Source organism: Carcharodon carcharias, chromosome 27, assembly GCF_017639515.1.
Source record: "Carcharodon carcharias isolate sCarCar2 chromosome 27, sCarCar2.pri, whole genome shotgun sequence".
Lineage (NCBI taxonomy): Eukaryota > Metazoa > Chordata > Chondrichthyes > Lamniformes > Lamnidae > Carcharodon > Carcharodon carcharias.
This window is the reverse complement of record NC_054493.1, coordinates 8,019,428-8,031,473: the sequence shown is the minus strand read 5'-3', so window position 1 is coordinate 8,031,473 and position 12,046 is coordinate 8,019,428.

Sequence of the window (12,046 nt, the reverse complement as noted above, 5' to 3'; positions counted from 1 at the left end):
GCTTCACTCCCGGCTTCACTCCGGCTTCACTCCTGGCTTCACTCCGGCTTCACTCCTGGCTTCACTCCAGGCTTCACTCCCTGCTTCACTCAGGCTTCACTCCCGGCTTCGCTCCCGGCTTCACTCCCGGCTTCACTCGGGCTTCACTTCCGGCTTCACTCCTGGCTTCACTCCGGCTTCACTCCCAGCTTCACTACCGGCTTCACTCCGGCTCCACTCGCGGCATCACTCCCGGCTTCAATCCCGTCTTCAAACCCGGCTTCACTCCGGCTTCACTCCCGGCTTCACTCCGGTTTCACTCGGGCTTCACTCCCGGCTTCATTCCGGCTTCACTCCCGGCTTCACTCCCGGCTTCATTCCCGGCTTCACTCCGGGCTTCACTCCGGGCTTCACTACCGGATTCACTGCCGGATTCAATCCCGGCTTCACTCCCGGCTTCACTCCCGGCTTCATTCCCGGCTTCACTCCGGGCTTCACCCCGGCTTCACTCCGGGCTTCACTACCGGATTCACTGCCGGATTCAATCCCGGCTTCACTCCCGGCTTCACTCCCTGCTTCGCTCCGGCTTCACTCCCGGCTTCACTCCCGGCTTCACTCCCGGCTTCACTCCCGGCTTCACTCCCGGCTTAACTCCGGCTTAACTCTGGCTTAACTCTGGCTTAACTCTGGCTTAACTCCGGCTTCACTCCCGGCTTCACTTCGGCTTCTCTCCAGGCTTCACTCCCGGCTTCACTCCCGGATTCACTCCCGGCTTCACTCCGGTTTTACTCCCGGCTTCACTCAGGCTTCACTCCCGGCTTCACTCCCGCTTCACTCCCGGCTTCACTCCCCGATTTACTCCCGGCTTCACACCCGGCCTCACACCCGGCCTCACACCCGGCCTCACACCCGGCCTCACACCCGGCCTCACTCCCGGCCTCACTCCCGGCTTCACTCCCGGCTTCACTCCTGGCTTCACTATGGCTTCATTCCCGGCTTCACTCCCGGCTTCACTCCCGGCTTCGCTCCGGTTTCACTCGAGCTTCACTCCCGGCTTCACTCCCGGCATCACTCCCGGCTTCACTCCGGCTTCACTCCCGGCTTCACTCCGGGCTTCATCCCGGCTTCACTCGGGCTTCTCTCCGGCTTCACTCCCTGCTTCACTCGGGCTTCACTCCCGGCTTCACTCCCGGCTTCACTCCCGGCTTCACTCCGGCTTCACTCCCGGCTTCACTCCCGGCTTCACTCCGGGCTTCTCTCCAGGCTTCACTCCAGGCTTCACTCCCGGCTTCACTCCCGGCTTCACTCCCGGCTTCACTCAGGCTTCACTCAGGCTTCACTCCCGGCTTCACTCAGGCTATACTCCCGGCTTCACTCAGGCTTCACTGCCGGCTTCACCCCCGGCTTCACTCCCGGCTTCAATCCGGCTTCAATCCATCTTCACTCCGGGCTTCACTCCCCGGAATCACTCCCGGCTTCACTCCGCCTTCAATCCCGGCTTCACTCCAGCTTCACCCGCGGCTTCACCCCGGCTTCACTCCCGGCATCACTCCTGCTTCACTCCTGGCTTCACTCCAGGCTTCACTCCCTGCTTCACTCAGGCTTCACTCCCGGCTTCGCTCCCGGCTTCACTCCCGGCTTCACTCGGGCTTCACTTCCGGCTTCACTCCTGGCTTCACTCCGGCTTCACTCCCGGCTTCGCTCCCGGCTTCACTCCCGGCTTCACTCGGGCTTCACTTCCGGCTTCACTACCGGCTTCACTCCGGCTCCACTCGCGGCATCACTCCCGGCTTCAATCCCGTCTTCAAACCCGGCTTCACTCCGGCTTCACTCCCGGCTTCACTCCGGTTTCACTCGGGCTTCACTCCCGGCTTCATTCCGGCTTCACTCCCGGCTTCACTCCCGGCTTCACTCCCGGCTTCATTCCCGGCTTCACTCCGGGCTTCACCCCGGCTTCACTCCGGGCTTCACTACCGGATTCACTGCCGGATTCAATCCCGGCTTCACTCCCGGCTTCACTCCCGGCTTCATTCCCGGCTTCACTCCGGGCTTCACCCCGGCTTCACTCCGGGCTTCACTACCGGATTCACTGCCGGATTCAATCCCGGCTTCACTCCCGGCTTCACTCCCTGCTTCGCTCCGGCTTCACTCCCGGCTTCACTCCCGGCTTCACTCCCGGCTTCACTCCCGGCTTAACTCCGGCTTAACTCCGGCTTAACTCCGGCTTAACTCCGGCTTCACTCCCGGCTTCACTTCGGCTTCTCTCCAGGCTTCACTCCCGGCTTCACTTCGGCTTCTCTCCAGGCTTCACTCCCGGCTTCACTCCCGGATTCACTCCCGGCTTCACTCCGGTTTTACTCCCGGCTTCACTCAGGCTTCACTCCCGGCTTCACTCCCCGATTTACTCCCGGCCTCACACCCGGCCTCACACCCGGCCTCACACCCGGCCTCACACCCGGCCTCACACCCGGCCTCACACCCGGCCTCTACCCGGCCTCACACCCGGCCTCACACCCGGCTTCACTCTCGCTTCACACCCGGCCTCACTCCCGGCTTCACTCCCGGCTTCACTCCCGGCTTCACTCCCGGCTTCACTCCCGGCTTCACTATGGCTTCATTCCCGGCTTCACTCCCGGCTTCATTCCCGGCTTCACTCCGGTTTCACTCGAGCTTCACTCCCGGCTTCACTCCCGGCTTCACTTCCGGCTTCACTCCCGGCTTCACTCCGGTTTCACTCGAGCTTCACTCCCGGCTTCACTCCCGGCTTCACTCCGGCTTCACTCCCGGCTTCACTCCCGGCTTCAATCCGGGCTTCACTCCGGCTTCACTCGGGCTTCTCTCCGGCTTCTCTCCCTGCTTCACTCGGGCTTCACTCCCGGCTTCACTCCCGGCTTCACTCAGGCTTCACTCCCGGCTTCACTTCCGGTTTCACTCCCGGCTTCACTCCGGCTTCACTCAGGCTTCACTCAGGCTTCACTCCCGGCTTCACTCAGGCTTCACTCCCGGCTTCACTCAGGCTTCACTGCCGGCTTCACCCCCGGCTTCACTCCCGGCTTCAATCCGGCTTCACTCCCGGCTTCACTCCCGGCTTCACTCCCGGCTTCATTCCCGGCTTCACTCCGGGCTTCACCCCGGCTTCACTCCGGGCTTCACTACCGGATTCACTGCCGGATTCAATCCCGGCTTCACTCCCGGCTTCACTCCCGGCTTCATTCCCGGCTTCACTCCGGGCTTCACCCCGGCTTCACTCTGGGCTTCACTACCGGATTCACTGCCGGATTCAATCCTGGCTTCACTCCCGGCTTCACTCCCTGCTTCGCTCCGGCTTCACTCCCGGCTTCACTCCCGGCTTCACTCCCGGCTTCACTCCCGGCTTCACTCCCGGCTTCAGTCCCGGCTTAACTCCGGCTTAACTCTGGCTTAACTCCGGCTTCACTTCGGCTTCTCTCCAGGCTTCACTCCCGGATTCACTCCCGGCTTCACTCCGGTTTTACTCCCGGCTTCACTCAGGCTTCACTCCCGGCTTCACTCCCGGCTTCACTCCCGCTTCACTCCCGGCTTCACTCCCCGATTTACTCCCGGCTTCACACCCGGCCTCACACCCGGCCTCACACCCGGCCTCACACCCGGCCTCACACCCGGCCTCACACTCGGCCTCACTCCCGGCCTCACTCCCGGCTTCACTCCCGGCTTCACTCCTGGCTTCACTATGGCTTCATTCCCGGCTTCACTCCCGGCTTCACACCCGGCTTCGCTCCGGTTTCACTCGAGCTTCACTCCCGGCTTCACTCCCGGCATCACTCCCGGCTTCACTCCGGCTTCACTCCCGGCTTCACTCCGGGCTTCATCCCGGCTTCACTCGGGCTTCTCTCCGGCTTCACTCCCTGCTTCACTCGGGCTTCACTCCCGGCTTCACTCCCGGCTTCACTCCCGGCTTCACTCCCGGCTTCACTCCGGCTTCACTCCCGGCTTCACTCCCGGCTTCACTCCGGGCTTCTCTCCAGGCTTCACTCCCGGCTTCACTCCCGGCTTCACTCCCGGCTTCACTCCCGGCTTCACTCAGGCTTCACTCAGGCTTCACTCCCGGCTTCACTCAGGCTTCACTGCCGGCTTCACTCCCGGCTTCACTCCCGGCTTCACTCCGGGCTTCACTACCGGATTCACTGCCGGATTCAATCCCGGCTTCACTCCCGGCTTCACTCCCTGCTTCGCTCCGGCTTCACTCCCGGCTTCACTCCCGGCTTCACTCCCGGCTTCACTCCCGGCTTCACTCCCGGCTTAACTCCGGCTTAACTCTGGCTTAACTCTGGCTTAACTCCGGCTTCACTCCCGGCTTCACTTCGGCTTCTCTCCAGGCTTCACTCCCGGCTTCACTCCCGCTTCACTCCCGGCTTCACTCCCCGATTTACTCCCGGCCTCACACCCGGCCTCACACCCGGCCTCACACCCGGCCTCACTCCCGGCCTCACTCCCGGCTTCACTCCCGGCTTCACTCCTGGCTTCACAATGGCTTCATTCCCGGCTTCACTCCCTGCTTCACTCCCGGCTTCACTCCCGGCTTCACTCCCAGCTTCACTCGAGCTTCACTCCCGGCTTCACTCCCGGCATCACTCCCGGCTTCACTCCGGCTTCACTCCCGGCTTCACTCCGGGCTTCATCCCGGCTTCACTCGGGCTTCTCTCCGGCTTCACTCCCTGCTTCACTCGGGCTTCACTCCCGGCTTCACTCCCGGCTTCACTCCCGGCTTCACTCCCGGCTTCACTCAGCCTTCACTGCCGGCTTCACCCCCGGCTTCACTCCCGGCTTCAATCCGGCTTCAATCCATCTTCACTCCGGGCTTCACTCCCCGGAATCACTCCCGGCTTCACTCCGCCTTCAATCCCGGCTTCACTCCAGCTTCACCCGCGGCTTCACCCCGGCTTCACTCCCGGCATCACTCCTGCTTCACTCCCGGCTTCAAACCAGCTTCACTCCCGGCTTCACTCCTGGCTTCACTCCCGGCTTCACTCCCGGCTTCACTCGGGCTTCACTTCCGGCTTCACTCCTGGCTTCACTCCGGCTTCACTCCCAGCTTCACTACCGGCTTCACTCCGGCTCCACTCGCGGCATCACTCCCGGCTTCAATCCCGTCTTCAAACCCGGCTTCACTCCGGCTTCACTCCCGGCTTCACTCCGGTTTCACTCGGGCTTCACTCCCGTCTTCATTCCGGCTTCACTCCCGGCTTCACTCCCGGCTTCACTCCCGGCTTCATTCCCGGCTTCACTCCGGGCTTCACCCCGGCTTCACTCCGGGCTTCACTACCGGATTCACTGCCGGATTCAATCCCGGCTTCACTCCCGGCTTCACTCCCGGCTTCATTCCCGGCTTCACTCCGGGCTTCACCCCGGCTTCACTCCGGGCTTCACTACCGGATTCACTGCCGGATTCAATCCCGGCTTCACTCCCGGCTTCACTCCCTGCTTCGCTCCGGCTTCACTCCCGGCTTCACTCCCGGCTTCACTCCCGGCTTCACTCCCGGCTTAACTCCGGCTTAACTCCGGCTTAACTCCGGCTTAACTCCGGCTTCACTCCCGGCTTCACTTCGGCTTCTCTCCAGGCTTCACTCCCGGCTTCACTTCGGCTTCTCTCCAGGCTTCACTCCCGGCTTCACTCCGGTTTTACTCCCGGCTTCACTCAGGCTTCACTCCCGGCTTCACTCCCGCTTCACTCCCGGCTTCACTCCCCGATTTACTCCCGGCTTCACACCCGGCCTCACACCCGGCCTCACACCCGGCCTCACACCCGGCCTCACACCCGGCCTCACACCCGGCCTCTACCCGGCCTCACACCCGGCCTCACACCCGGCTTCACTCTCGCTTCACACCCGGCCTCACTCCCGGCTTCACTCCCGCCTTCACTCCCAGCTTCACTATGGCTTCATTCCCGGCTTCACTCCCGGCTTCATTCCCGGCTTCACTTCCGGCTTCACTCCCGGCTTCACTCCGGTTTCACTCGAGCTTCACTCCCGGCTTCACTCCCGGCTTCACTTCCGGCTTCACTCCCGGCTTCACTCCGGTTTCACTCGAGCTTCACTCCCGGCTTCACTCCCGGCTTCACTCCGGCTTCACTCCCGGCTTCACTCCCGGCTTCAATCCGGGCTTCACCCCGGCTTCACTCGGGCTTCACTCCCGGCTTCACTCCCGGCTTCACTCCGGCTTCACTCCCGGCTTCACTCCCGGCTTCACTCCCGGCTTCACTCAGGCTTCACTCAGGCTTCACTCCCGGCTTCACTCAGCCTTCACTCCCGGCTTCACCCCAGGCTTCACTCCCGGCTTCAATCCGGCTTCAATCCATCTTCACTCTGGGCTTCACTCCCCGGCTTCACTCCCGGCTTCACTCGGGCTTCACTTCCGGCTTCACTCCTGGCTCCACTCCGGCTTCACTCCCAGCTTCACTACCGGCTTCACTCCCGGCTCCACTCGCGGCATCACTCCCGGCTTCAATCCCGTCTTCAAACCCGGCTTCACTCCGGCTTCACTCCCGGCTTCACTCCGGTTTCACTCGGACTTCACTCCCGGCTTCATTCCGGCTTCACTACCGGCTTCACTCCCGGCTTCACTCCCGGCTTCACTCCCGGCTTCATTCCCGGCTTCACTCCGGGCTTCATTCCCGGCTTCACTCCGGGCTTCACCCCGGCTTCACTCTGGGCTTCACTACCGGATTCACTGCCGGATTCAATCCCGGCTTCACTCCCGGCTTCACTCCCTGCTTCGCTCCGGCTTCACTCCCGGCTTCACTCCCGGCTTCACTCCCGGCTTCACTCCGGCTTCACTCCCGGCTTCACTCCCGGCTTAACTCCGGCTTAACTCTGGCTTAACTCCGGCTTCACTTCGGCTTCTCTCCAGGCTTCACTCCCGGATTCACTCCCGGCTTCACTCCGGTTTTACTCCCGGCTTCACTCAGGCTTCACTCCCGGCTTCACTCCCGGCTTCACTCCCGCTTCACTCCCGGCTTCACTCCCCGATTTACTCCCGGCTTCACACCCGGCCTCACACCCGGCCTCACACCCGGCCTCACACCCGGCCTCACACCCGGCCTCACACCCGGCCTCACACCCGGCCTCACTCCCGGCCTCACTCCCGGCTTCACTCCCGGCTTCACTCCCGGCTTCACTATGGCTTCATTCCCGGCTTCACTCCCGGCTTCACTCCCGGCTTCGCTCCGGTTTCACTCGAGCTTCACTCCCGGCTTCACTCCCGGCATCACTCCCGGCTTCACTCCGGTTTCACTCCCGGCTTCACTCCGGGCTTCATCCCGGCTTCACTCGGGCTTCTCTCCGGCTTCACTCCCTGCTTCACTCGGGCTTCACTCCCGGCTTCACTCCCGGCTTCACTCCCGGCTTCACTCCCGGCTTCACTCCCGGCTTCACTCCGGGCTTCTCTCCGGGCTTCACTCCCGGCTTCACTCCCGGCTTCACTCCCGGCTTCACTCCCGGCTTCACTCCCGGCTTCACTCCCGGCTTCACTCAGGCTTCACTCAGGCTTCACTCCCGGCTTCACTCCCGGCTTCACTCCCGGCTTCACTCAGGCTTCACTCAGGCTTCACTCCCGGCTTCACTCAGGCTATACTCCCGGCTTCACTCAGGCTTCACTGCCGGCTTCACCCCCGGCTTCAATCCGGCTTCAATCCATCTTCACTCCGGGCTTCACTCCCCGGAATCACTCCCGGCTTCACTCCGCCTTCAATCCCGGCTTCACTCCAGCTTCACTCGCGGCTTCACCCCGGCTTCACTCCCGGCATCACTCCTGCTTCACTCCCGGCTTCACTCCCGGCTTCACTCCGGCTTCACTCCTGGCTTCACTCCGGCTTCACTCCTGGCTTCACTCCAGGCTTCACTCCCTGCTTCACTCAGGCTTCACTCCCGGCTTCGCTCCCGGCTTCACTCCCGGCTTCACTCGGGCTTCACTTCCGGCTTCACTCCTGGCTTCACTCCGGCTTCACTCCCAGCTTCACTACCGGCTTCACTCCGGCTCCACTCGCGGCATCACTCCCGGCTTCAATCCCGTCTTCAAACCCGGCTTCACTCCGGCTTCACTCCCGGCTTCACTCCGGTTTCACTCGGGCTTCACTCCCGGCTTCATTCCGGCTTCACTCCCGGCTTCACTCCCGGCTTCACTCCCGGCTTCATTCCCGGCTTCACTCCGGGCTTCACCCCGGCTTCACTCTGGGCTTCACTACCGGATTCACTGCCGGATTCAATCCCGGCTTCACTCCCGGCTTCACTCCCGGCTTCATTCCCGGCTTCACTCCGGGCTTCACCCCGGCTTCACTCCGGGCTTCACTACCGGATTCACTGCCGGATTCAATCCCGGCTTCACTCCCGGCTTCACTCCCTGCTTCGCTCCGGCTTCACTCCCGGCTTCACTCCCGGCTTCACTCCCGGCTTCACTCCCGGCTTCACTCCCGGCTTCACTCCCGGCTTAACTCCGGCTTAACTCCGGCTTAACTCCGGCTTCACTCCCGGCTTCACTTCGGCTTCTCTCCAGGCTTCACTCCCGGCTTCACTTCGGCTTCTCTCCAGGCTTCACTCCCGGCTTCACTCCCGGATTCACTCCCGGCTTCACTCCGGTTTTACTCCCGGCTTCACTCAGGCTTCACTCCCGGCTTCACTCCCGCTTCACTCCCGGCTTCACTCCCCGATTTACTCCCGGCTTCACACCCGGCCTCACACCCGGCCTCACACCCGGCCTCACACCCGGCCTCACACCCGGCCTCACACCCGGCCTCACACCCGGCCTCACACCCGGCTTCACTCCCGGCTTCACTCCCGGCTTCACTCCCGGCTTCACTATGGCTTCATTCCCGGCTTCACTCCCTGCTTCACTTCCGGCTTCACTCCCGGCTTCACTCCGGTTTCACTCGAGCTTCACTCCCGGCTTCACTCCCGGCTTCACTCCCGGCTTCACTCCCGGCTTCAATCCGGGCTTCACCCCGGCTTCACTCGGGCTTCTCTCCGGCTTCTCTCCCTGCTTCACTCGGGCTTCACTCCCGGCTTCACTCCCGGCTTCACTCCGGCTTCACTCCCGGCTTCACTCCCGGCTTCACTCCCGGCTTCACTCGGGCTTCTCTCCAGGCTTCACTCCCGGTTTCACTCCCGGCTTCACTCCCGGCTTCACTCAGGCTTCACTCAGGCTTCACTCCCTGCTTCACTCCCGGCTTCACTCCCGGCTTCACTCCCGGCTTCACTCCCGGCTTCACTCCCGGCTTCACTCCCGGCTTCACTCCGGCTTCACTCCCGGCTTCACTCCCGGCTTCACTCCCGGCTTCACTCGGGCTTCTCTCCAGGCTTCACTCCCGGTTTCACTCCCGGCTTCACTCCCGGCTTCACTCAGGCTTCACTCAGGCTTCACTCCCTGCTTCACTCCCGGCTTCACTCCCGGCTTCACTCCCGGCTTCACTCAGGCTTCACTCAGGCTTCACTCCGGCTTCACTCAGGCTTCACTCCCGGCTTCACTCAGGCTTCACTGCCGGCTTCACCCCCGGCTTCACTCCCGGCTTCAATCCGGCTTCAATCCATCTTCACTCCGGGCTTCACTCCCCGGAATCACTCCCGGCTTCACTCCCGGCTTCACTCCCGGCTTCACTATTGCTTCATTCCCGGCTTCACTCCCTGCTTCACTTCCGGCTTCACTCCCGGCTTCACTCCGGCTTCACTCGGGCTTCTCTCCGGCTTCTCTCCCTGCTTCACTCGGGCTTCACTCCCGGCTTCACTCCCGGCTTCACTCCGGCTTCACTCCCGGCTTCACTCCCGGCTTCACTCCGGCTTCACTCCCGGCTTCACTCCAGGCTTCACTCCCGGCTTCACTCCCGGCTTCACTCAGGCTTCACTCCCGGCTTCACTCAGGCTTCACTCCCGGCTTCAATCCGGCTTCAATCCATCTTCACTCCGGGCTTCACTCCCCGGAATCACTCCCGGCTTCACTCCCCGCTTCACTCCCGGCTTCACTCCAGCTTCACTCCCAGCATCTCTCCCGGCTTCACTCCCGGCTTCAAACCGGATTCACTCCCGGCTTCACTCCGGCTTCAATCCCGGCTTCACTCCAGCTTCACTCCCGGCTTCACCCCGGCTTCACTCCCGGCTTCACTCCCAGCTTCACTCCGTCTTCACTCCCGGCTTCACACCCAGCTTCACTCCGTCTTCACTCCCGGCTTCACACCCTACTTCACTCCCGGCTTCACTCAGGCTTCACTCCCGGCTTCACTCAGGCTTCACTGCCGGCATTACCCCCGGCTTCACTCCCGGCTTCAATCCGGCTTCAATCCATCTTCACTCCGGGCTTCACTCCCCGGAATCACTCCCAGCTTCACTCCCGGCTTCAATCCCGGCTTCACTCCAGCTTCACTCCCGGCTTCACCCCGGCTTCACTCCCGGCATCACTCCTGCTTCACTCCCGGCTTCAAACCGGCTTCACTCCCGGCTTCAAACCGGATTCACTCCCGGCTTCACTCCGGCTTCAATCCCGGCTTCACTCCAGCTTCACTCCCGGCTTCACCCCGGCTTCACTCCCGGCATCACTCCTGCTTCACTCCCGGCTTCACTCCCGGCTTCACGCCGGCTTCACTCCCGTCTTCACTCCCGGCTTCACTCCGTCTTCACTCCCAGCTTCACTCCGGCTTCACTCCCGGCTTCACTCCGGCTTCACTCCGGCTTCACTCCCGGCTTCGCACCGGCTTCACTCCCGGCTTCACTCCGGCTTCACTCGGGCTTCACTCCGGCTTCACTCCCGGCTTCACTCCCGGCTTCACTCCGGCTTCACTCCGGCTTCACTCCCGGCTTCGCACCGGCTTCACTCCCGGCTTCGCACCGGCTTCACTCCCGGCTTCACTCCCGGCTTCACGCCGTCTTCACTCCCGTCTTCACTCCCGGCTTCACTCCGTCTTCACTCCCAGCTTCACTCCCGGCTTCACTCCGGCTTCACTCCGGCTTCACTCCCGGCTTCACTCCCGGCTTCGCACCGGCTTCACTCCCGGCTTCACTCCGGCTTCACTCGGGCTTCACTCCAGGCTTCACTCCCGTCTTCACTCCTGGCTTCACTCGGGCTTCACTCCCGGCTTCACTCCCGGCTTCACTCCCGGCTTCACTCCGGCTTCAATTCCGGCTTCACTCCTGGCTTCACTCCGGCTTCACTCCCAGCTTCACTACCGGCTTCACTCCGGCTCCACTCGCGGCATCACTCCCGGCTTCAATCCCGTCTTCAAACCCGGCTTCACTCCGGCTTCACTCCCGGCTTCAAACCGGTTTCACTCGGGCTTCACTCCCGGCTTCACTCCCGGCTTCACTCCCGGCTTCACTCCGGGCTTCACCCCGGCTTCACTCGGGCTTCACTACCGGATTCACTGCCGGATTCAATCCCGGCTTCACTCCCGGCTTCACTCCCGGCTTCACTCCCTGCTTCGCTCCAGCTCCACTCCCGGCTTCACTCCCGGCTTCACTCCCTGCTTCGCTCCGGCTTCACTCCCGGCTTCACTCCCGGCTTCACTCCCGGCTTCACTCCCGGCTTCACTCCCGGCTTAACTCCGGCTTAACTCTGGCTTAACTCTGGCTTAACTCCGGCTTCACTCCCGGCTTCACTTCGGCTTCTCTCCAGGCTTCACTCCCGGCTTCACTCCCGCTTCACTCCCGGCTTCACTCCCCGATTTACTCCCGGCCTCACACCCGGCCTCACACCCGGCCTCACACCCGGCCTCACTCCCGGCCTCACTCCCGGCTTCACTCCCGGCTTCACTCCCGGCTTCACTCCCGGCTTCACTCCCGGCTTCACTCCCAGCTTCACTCGAGCTTCACTCCCGGCTTCACTCCCGGCATCACTCCCGGCTTCACTCCGGCTTCACTCCCGGCTTCACTCCGGGCTTCATCCCGGCTTCACTCGGGCTTCTCTCCGGCTTCACTCCCTGCTTCACTCGGGCTTCACTCCCGGCTTCACTCCCGGCTTCACTCCCGGCTTCACTCCCGGCTTCACTCAGGCTATACTCCCGGCTTCACTCAGGCTTCACTGCCGGCTTCACCCCCGGCTTCACTCCCGGCTT